An 8,645-nucleotide genomic window follows, 5' to 3' on the forward strand; every position below is an offset into this window, starting at 1 on the left:
AAATTTTAAAAATTAATATTTTCCTACCATCCATTCTTTAACATGTAAATTTCAAATGAGTGTATCTTTGAATTGTGTTGTCATAGGTTGTTTTGTTTTAAAAGTTGAGTTGATGACTTGAAATTCATAGAAATTGTTAAATGAATTTTGATTTTGGATTAGGACAGAATTAATACAGTTAGTGAAATGTGAAATAACTCTGAGATTACTTCTATCACAACTATTATGCATTTATGCAAATCAATACTTCAACATTGATGATTATGAACTAAAAATATCAATCAATATATGAAACATATTGAAGATGCTCAGAATCCTGAAGTATCAAACATTCAAGTAAGATTTAATTTTATTTTTATGTAAAATTAAACTTACCCCTCTCACTAGTATGCAAATTTGTTATTATCCGTAACAAATGGAAGAGGTTTATGTAGATGAAAAACACCATTTCCTCTTGAGTGGTCTTTTCTTGTTGATCTTTGACTTTCACTATCCATTAAATGAGCTCAGCTGGTCACATGAAATGGCCCTATCCTATAGCCATACTGATGAATATCTTGAATATCACCATAGAACCTTCATCTGGTGATGGATGAAGCTAGAGACAGAGACCCACATTGGAGCACTGGACTGAGCTCCCAAGGTCCAAATGAGGAGCAGAAGGAGGGAAGACATGAGCAAGGAAGTCAGGACCACAAGGGGCTGATCTAACGGGAGCTCACCAAAACAAGTTGGACTGGGACTGATGAAGCATGTGAGCAAACTGGACTCTCTGTACGTGTGGGACAAGGAGGGCTGACTGAGAAGCCAAGGACAATGGCACTGGGTTTTGATCCTACTGCATGTACTGGCTTTGTGGGAGCCTAGTCTGTTTGGATGCTCACCTTCCTAGACCAGGATGGAGGGGGGAGGACCTTGGACTTCCCACAAGGGCAGGGAACCTTGACTGCTCTTTGGACTGGAGAGGGAGGGGGAGGGCGATGGGGGAGGGGGAGGGAATTGGGAGGAGGGGAGGAGGTGGAAATTTTTAAGTAAAAAAAAAAAATAAAAAAGAGAAAGAAATCCAGCACCCTCTTCCGGTCTCCGTAGACACCTGCGTGCATGTGCACACATCCATACTCAGATATGCACATACACATGATGAAAAATAAAACATAATCTTGAAAACCACAAAAAGAAAAAAAAAGAAAAAAGGAAAAAAAGACAGTGGAAATAGCAGTAGAACAGGAGCAGAGACAAAGGTGGCAGCAGTTGTGGCCAGAGCCCTAGCAATGATTATAGCTACATGAAATTCTAGAGAATGGCAGGGGCAGACAGAGTGGGTAGCAAAGCTAGCAAAGGGAATGATCTACAGTAGGAGAGAAAAGGTAAGAGGACAGAGAGTCAAGGCTGAAGAAAAACAAAGGGCTGTGAAAAGTCAGTTAAGAGTAGCTGGAGACCCTCATCAGTGATAAGTCCCAGATATTCCCAAGGTTCTCATACACTCTAGATGTGAGAACACTGTGGCATTCGAAACCACTGGAAGAAATAAGAGACTTGGATTCAGTTAAAATTTGGATTAAATTTATTCATTCTCATTGCTATCAGATGGAAGGTAGCCTTAGAGTTAGTACAGCTGCTTCGTGGAAGGTAAAAGGAGTTTCAAGGGCACAAATCAGAAAGATGTACATTACAAATATTCATGGAATGCAGAGATGGGAGAGAAAAGTGTTTTACTTAACTCAGTTGTCCTTTCCCCCCAACATTATATAGTAAAAGAAAAAAAAAACATTTAACTCTCTTTTCCATATCGATAATGAGGTTTTGCAGAAGCAAAGGCAGCTGTTAATACCTCATAATCAATTTTCCTTTTCTAATCTTACCTGCAGGCCTCTAGGATCTCCCAGATATGCAGGGCTGGCAAGCAAACTAGGAGGAAAAATCTAGACTGGAGAAGGAGAGAAAGAGAATAGAAAAAGGAGAAGGGAAGACAGAATGAAGAACACATACAGGCAAGAAGCCAGGCAGCTGTCAGCCAGAAAGTAAGATATACAGGAGGAAAGAGAAGTAAAAAACCCCACTGCAAAAGGTAGATAAAGAGAAACAGGTTAATTTAAGTTAAAAGAGCTATCCAGACATGAACCTAAGCTAGGCCAAGCATTCAAAACTACATTAAATCTCCATGTCTTGATTTGGTAGTTGGTTGGTGGACCTAAAGAAATATCCTGATACACAACTTTAACTAATCAATAAAGCTGACCACAATATGGATAATTGTGACAATGTTTACAGAAAACCTTTGCTGTGAAATTGGCAATGTTAGACATAAGTGAACCAAGTAAATGTCAAACATGGCATGTTTGTTCGCCTAACAAAACGTTCAGTGAAATGTCATCAAGGAAAAAACTTTATTATATATCTACTTCTCCAGATTTTTCAAAATAGAGGAGCATGTTAGTTTGATAAATTCTTTTGGTCACTTACATTTTTAGTGAAAACTGAAAGACAGGAGAACAAACACTTATTTGTGACTTTCCTTTAGCTTTGCTTGCAGGCACAGATTCACACATGTATACAAATCACATTAACACATATACAAACACATCCTTAAACAATTACATACCAAACAGATATACACAAATAATGCACATAGCACTATCTCCACAACCACATCATAGCACACACATATTATACACACATAATGCCACTAACACACACACACACACACACACTCATACAGTACATTAAGCATTTTCTAAAACCAAGTATATTGAGACAAAATGATGTTTTTATTTGCTTAAAAATATTCAAATACAAATAGGGTTAAGGTACTTTGGTTAGTGATTTCATGATGACATTCTTTGAATATTACTTTCAAGATGAAAGTACTTCATTAAAATAGAATAGACCATCCTACTACACAATGATGCTGGAATATATCATATTAATGAGTACTTATAGCATCTAGTTCTATATTACTTGCATTATATGACAAGAAAACACATATGAATTTTCAGCCTTTACTTGATCACAGGTTTGACAAAGATTGACATCTGGAATGTCAGGAGATGCTTATGTGGCTCACAAAGGTCATCACAGAAAGGTATATCTAAAATTACAAGAACTCTTCAAGCAAATAACACACTGAGCTTGAAATTGCAAAGCAAGTCAACATCAGTAATTCTCCTTTGCTGAATGTGAGAGAAATTGATCAAAATTCATGTTTCATAAGCTCTCAGTTCAAAACTTTGGAAGAATTCCATGATTCACATTGAATACTATCTCTTTATTCATGGAAAACTTTTCAAGAGTTTCAGTGTAGTCTCTTTAGAGAGGTTACTGGTAAGCTTCATTGATAATAAGATAGAGTTTTATTATGACACAGATTTACTTCTAGTACAGTAGTAGTTGGTTGATAACTAATAAAGAAGTAGATAAAGTTGTCCATGCCTGAAATATCAGGAATCACTGTTACGATTTATGGCAGCATGACCATGGTAGGTTTCCCTGCTGGTGTGAGGAAACCTTGGTGGTTGGAAGACAGACAGATACACCGTGAAGTGAGAGCTTGGGAACAGAGATTATTTAGTGAGTATTGGGAAGGGTATAAAGTATAAGGGTGAGGGAGTTATGGGAGAGAGAGAAAGAGAGAGAGAGAGAGAGAGAGAGAGAGAGAGAGAGAGAGGGAGGGAGGGAGGGAGGGAGGGAGGGAGGGAGGGAGGGAGGGAGAGGGAGAGAGAGAGGAACAGAGAGATGAACAGAGAAAAAAAGAGGAAGAAGGGGAAGGGAGAGGCAGAGGCTGCCTCCTCAGAATGACAGACAGAGAAAGAGAAGAGGGGCAAGAATAGCTTGCTTGAGTGGGAAGGGGGATGCTAGGGATAGGCAGAGCTTGTCTCTTAAAGGGACAGAGTACCCATGTGACAGGGCAGGACAGAGAATTACAATTATAACACTACCATCTTTCTCTTGTAATCAAAGGTGAGGAGTTAGGCATGACAGGTTAAGGGGATGAGGCTGTCGAGTTTTCAAGACTGTTTCCTACTGATTTGTGGATGTTGGAGTCTTGGGGGACCTGAGAAAGCTGGGGTGTTGGTCACATCCTGGGGTATCTGGTTGCTTCACTCCTGTCCAGGATTTGTGGTGTGGAACTGTTCATTGTCTCTTGGACCTGGGAAGGTATTGGTAGAACAGAGGGCAAGGTCAAGTTTAAGAAGAAAACTGGTAATTGAGGAGGAGGGTGTCAGGACCAGGGAAAGGTAGAAATGTGTGTGATCTTAAGATCTAGTAATGGAGATAGGGGTGAATCTGACCTGTTTAAGGTGACTTCTTCAATTCAACTCCCTAAAACTCACAAGAATTCTTTGAGTTTGTGAAAACATAAGATTTAGAAAACATTGCAACTGCAGCACACAGCACACTGCCTTTTCAGACAGGCCTCTTTCATTGAGCAATCTACATTTAATATTAAGATACGTCAGTGTCTTCTTGTATCTCATTTCTTTCTTTGTTTTCCTTTTCTTTTCACTGGATGGTTTTCTACTATATGGAATTTTGAGAGCTGATGTACTTGTGCACCTGAAAGACATTTTGGCTGCTTCCAAGGATTAGTTATTGCAAATAAAGCTGCTATAAAGGATTTTGCACTTTTTTTGCTTTGAATGAAATTAGGTAAATATCTAGGACTAAAATTTCTGGATAATATGGCAAAAATATGTTTGTATTTATAAGAAACTGCTGGGATTTGTTTTTAGTCAAATACTTTCTATTATCCTACATCCTGGCAAATGTTGTATTATCAATAATTTGGATCTCCTCAGACATTAACCATACGGATTGGAAAACAGTTCTAACTTGTGTTGTCTTAGTGTGAAAAGCTCTTGTGAGATATAAATGCCAGGCATCTTTTTATATATTGCATGTGTAACTCCCTGGGTAGCGGTATCCTTAGGTCCTATTTCTAGTTCTTAATTGGATTCCTTGCTTTCTTATTATGTTATAAATTTAGGCTGCAGATCTTTTTCAGGTATATGATTCACAAAGAGCAAACACCGCATCAAAACTAATTTTTAATGGATTTAGTGTATTTAGTATTGTATCTAAAATCTCATCAGCAAAACAATGCTCAGCTAGCTCTTTCTCCTCTTATTTTTCATAGGATTTCTTCTTCATAGTTTTAATTTTTAAATTGAGGATGATGTTCTGATTTTAACTAATATTTACAAAAAATAGTAAGAGCTGTGTCAAGAAGATTATAATTTTTCATATATAAGTTTTTTAGTCTCATTGAAGACTAAGTATTTTTTGTTGTGTTACTTTGTTCTTTCATCAAAGAGCAGTTGACTTTGTACATACAAATGTCTTTCTGGGATCTCTCCTTTATTACATCCATCTGCTTATTCTTTCTATTCAAAGCAATTTTTATTACTGTTCCATCATAGTAAATTATGGTGCTAAATGTGGTAAGTTGAATAAAAATGACCTCATAGACTCATATATTTGAATAATTGACCATCAGAGAGTGGCATTATTTGAAAGAATTAAGAGGCATGGCCTTGTTAGAGGAAGTGTGTCACAGGAGGGGTCAGCTTTGAGGTTTTAAAAAGTCCATTCTAGACCCAGAGGACATCCTGCTGTATGTGGATCCAGATTTAGAATTCTCAGCTGTCTAGAACAATGCCTGTGTGAAGCCATGATGATAGTGGGTTAGAAATTGTTAGAAATAAGGTTAGTATTGCAAAGAACGAGCTCACTATTTCAACTAAAGTGTCCAGGCAAGGCAAACCTTACTCTTAAACAGTGTGTGCTCAAGAAAAGTTAGCACAAACCAAGACAGAAAGTGCACTTGATTTTCTTCTAAGGAAGGTAGTCACCATATCTTTTCTCTACTGATTGTGGTCTGACCTCACTGTCTTATCCCATTGGTTAGGCTGAAAAGAATTGGCACATAAAAAATGAAGGAGTAATGGGAAAAGAATAACTGCTTCAAGGAGAAAATGTCACTGCTTTTGTCTTTAATTTTCTGGAATATAGTAGAGATTCCTTGTGTAAATGAAAGTATTACTGAGTGGGGTGGATGAAAACATTTGCAGGTCTTACCAGGTGGACTAGACAAAAAGACTTAATGACTTGTCTTAAATATAAGTAACATCATTGTTGCTTGCTTGTTTTATTAGTGGTGTGTGCGTGTGTGTCTCAAGACAGGGTTTCTCTTTTCTCTGTGTAACAACCTTGACTGTCCTGAAACTCACATTGTAGACCAGGATGACCTTAGACTCATGGAGATTCAACTGCCTCTGCTTCCCCAGTGCTGAGACTAAAGGCATGTGCCATCATGCTCATCTTAAACATAAGGATTTTGGAGAAAATACTCACGTATTTTTTTTAAATTACAAATCCCTCTTTAAAACAACAATAAAAAACACTCATTTTTTTCCAACTCAGTAAAATGTCTCCTTTCTTTTTCTATTGTATTTTGGAGTAGGCAACTGCAGTAGAAGAGGGGATCCATTATTAGTAATAGTTGACTAATTTAATCAGAGTTTAAAACCACAAAGGGGCTGAAATTATTATTTTTTTTTTTGTACTGTGAAAGCCAGTTGAGGGTCTAATCCTCTGGGAGTCAATGTGTATGAGAGGAAACACTGACTCCTCTACCTTTTCTTTATTTACATGAAGATACATCAAACACTTTGTTTGACCTGACTGTGGCTTCCACTGAATTATTGAGGAAATGGTTCCTGTGTGTTGACTTTCTTCTTTGTACACTGGACACTAGTTAGAAGTCATTATATAGGGTCTACATGACCATCTTAACAAGAGAACAGGTGACTTAACACAGCTACAGAGCATTTGAAGAGATGACCCACAGTACCCTGGGTCTTCATTAACCTTGGACGGCATGGGTAAAAATATTCTTTCGTTCAATCCCTCTTTTAATGTTTATTACACCGAGCACATCAATTATACTAGTCTTATACTTCTGATTACAATACAATATTTCAATACCCACACACTTTTAAATAAACTTTGTTTAGACACATGTTTTAGCCAGTCCTTGTAATGGTTAGTTTTGGCTTATAATCTTTAAGTCTTATCATCTATGTACCATAAGTAACTTATTCAGATAATCATAACTTGCAAAACTTTTCTGCTCTTTTCTATTCTAGAAGCATCCATCCATCTTTATCTTCATTTATATAGGCTCTTTTACACTCAAGCAATTTTCATTTTTACATCCTAGCACCTATTTAGAGATAATGGTTGGTCACATACTGACTATATTATTACAGACCTTTCTCAATATTGGGTATTATTAAAAATATATAATTGACTTAAGAAAACAACTCTATTTATCTAGTTGTATTGTGATTGCTTTGAGATTACATGACATAAACACTACTATAAAGCTATAGTAATAAAGTCAGTGTGAGAGTCCTGAAAGAATAATTGATCAATGGAATAGAGTAGAGTCCATAAATCAAGCCATACAACTAAAATTAAATGATTTAGTATTAGGCAGGGTTATCAAAAAGAACAGAACTGATAGCATGGTTAAATATTTGAAGAGGATTTATTAGAGTGGATTACAATCCACTCTAAAATCCATAGTCCAATAATGACTATCTAGCTAAGGTAAGGCCAAGTACCTTTAGTTGTTCAGTCTCAGAGTATATATCTCAGCATTCCCAATCTGGTGCCCACATCCTTAGGTACAGAGGATCTTTAGAGAGGTACTGACCTTCAATATACATTGGAACGCCTAAACATTAGCTTCTAATGCCAGTGAAGCAATGTTGCAATAGCAGGATAGATGCCTTGCCCAGGAGAGTGAGGTAAACAAGCAAAAAGGAAAAGCTTCCTTCTTCCATGTCATTTTATGTGGGCTGTCACCTGAAGGTGTAACCCAAGTTTAGGGTAGGTTTTCCTACTTAAAATAATTCCAGCAAGAAAATCTTCAGGAAGCACAGCTTGCTCCAATACTGAGGGAACTTAAGAAGTGAGTGAAGAGCCACACAGTAGGATGCCCCACTCTTGAGGACCTCCCAAGTAGGACAAAACTCCAGGTCACTATTCCAACTCCCTTGGCATTTCTAGTCAGTCACCAGGGAGTTTCCTGTGGTTAGGTTCCCCCCAAACCCAAACCTATCCAGATGCCATTCAAACTACTAGCCACACACCACCCCCAAACCCACCTAACCTCCTGCAACCTCAATGAAACTCTGAAACACAGCTTGCTCCAATACTGATGGTACTGAAGAGGTGAGTGAACAGCCACACAGCAGGACACCCCCACTCCTTAGGACCTCCACAGTGGGACAAAACTCTGGGACCCACCCACATATGCCTATGAAGATAGAAAAAGCTTACAGAACACCAAATAGACTGGATAAAAAAACACCCTTGCCATATAATAATCAAAAAAAACATACAGAATAAAGAAAGAATATTAAGAGCTGCAAAGGAAAAAGGTCAAGTAACATATAAAGGTAAACTTACCAGAATTACATTCGATTTGCCAATGGAAACCATGAAAGCCAAAAGGTCCTGGATAGATGTGCTGCAGACACTAACAGACCATGGATGCAAGCCCAGACTACTATAACCCAGCAAAGCTTTCATTCATCATCAATGGAGAAAACAAGATATTCCATGAAAAAAAAAACAGA

Source organism: Chionomys nivalis, chromosome 11 (genome assembly GCF_950005125.1).
Source record: "Chionomys nivalis chromosome 11, mChiNiv1.1, whole genome shotgun sequence".
Lineage (NCBI taxonomy): Eukaryota > Metazoa > Chordata > Mammalia > Rodentia > Cricetidae > Chionomys > Chionomys nivalis.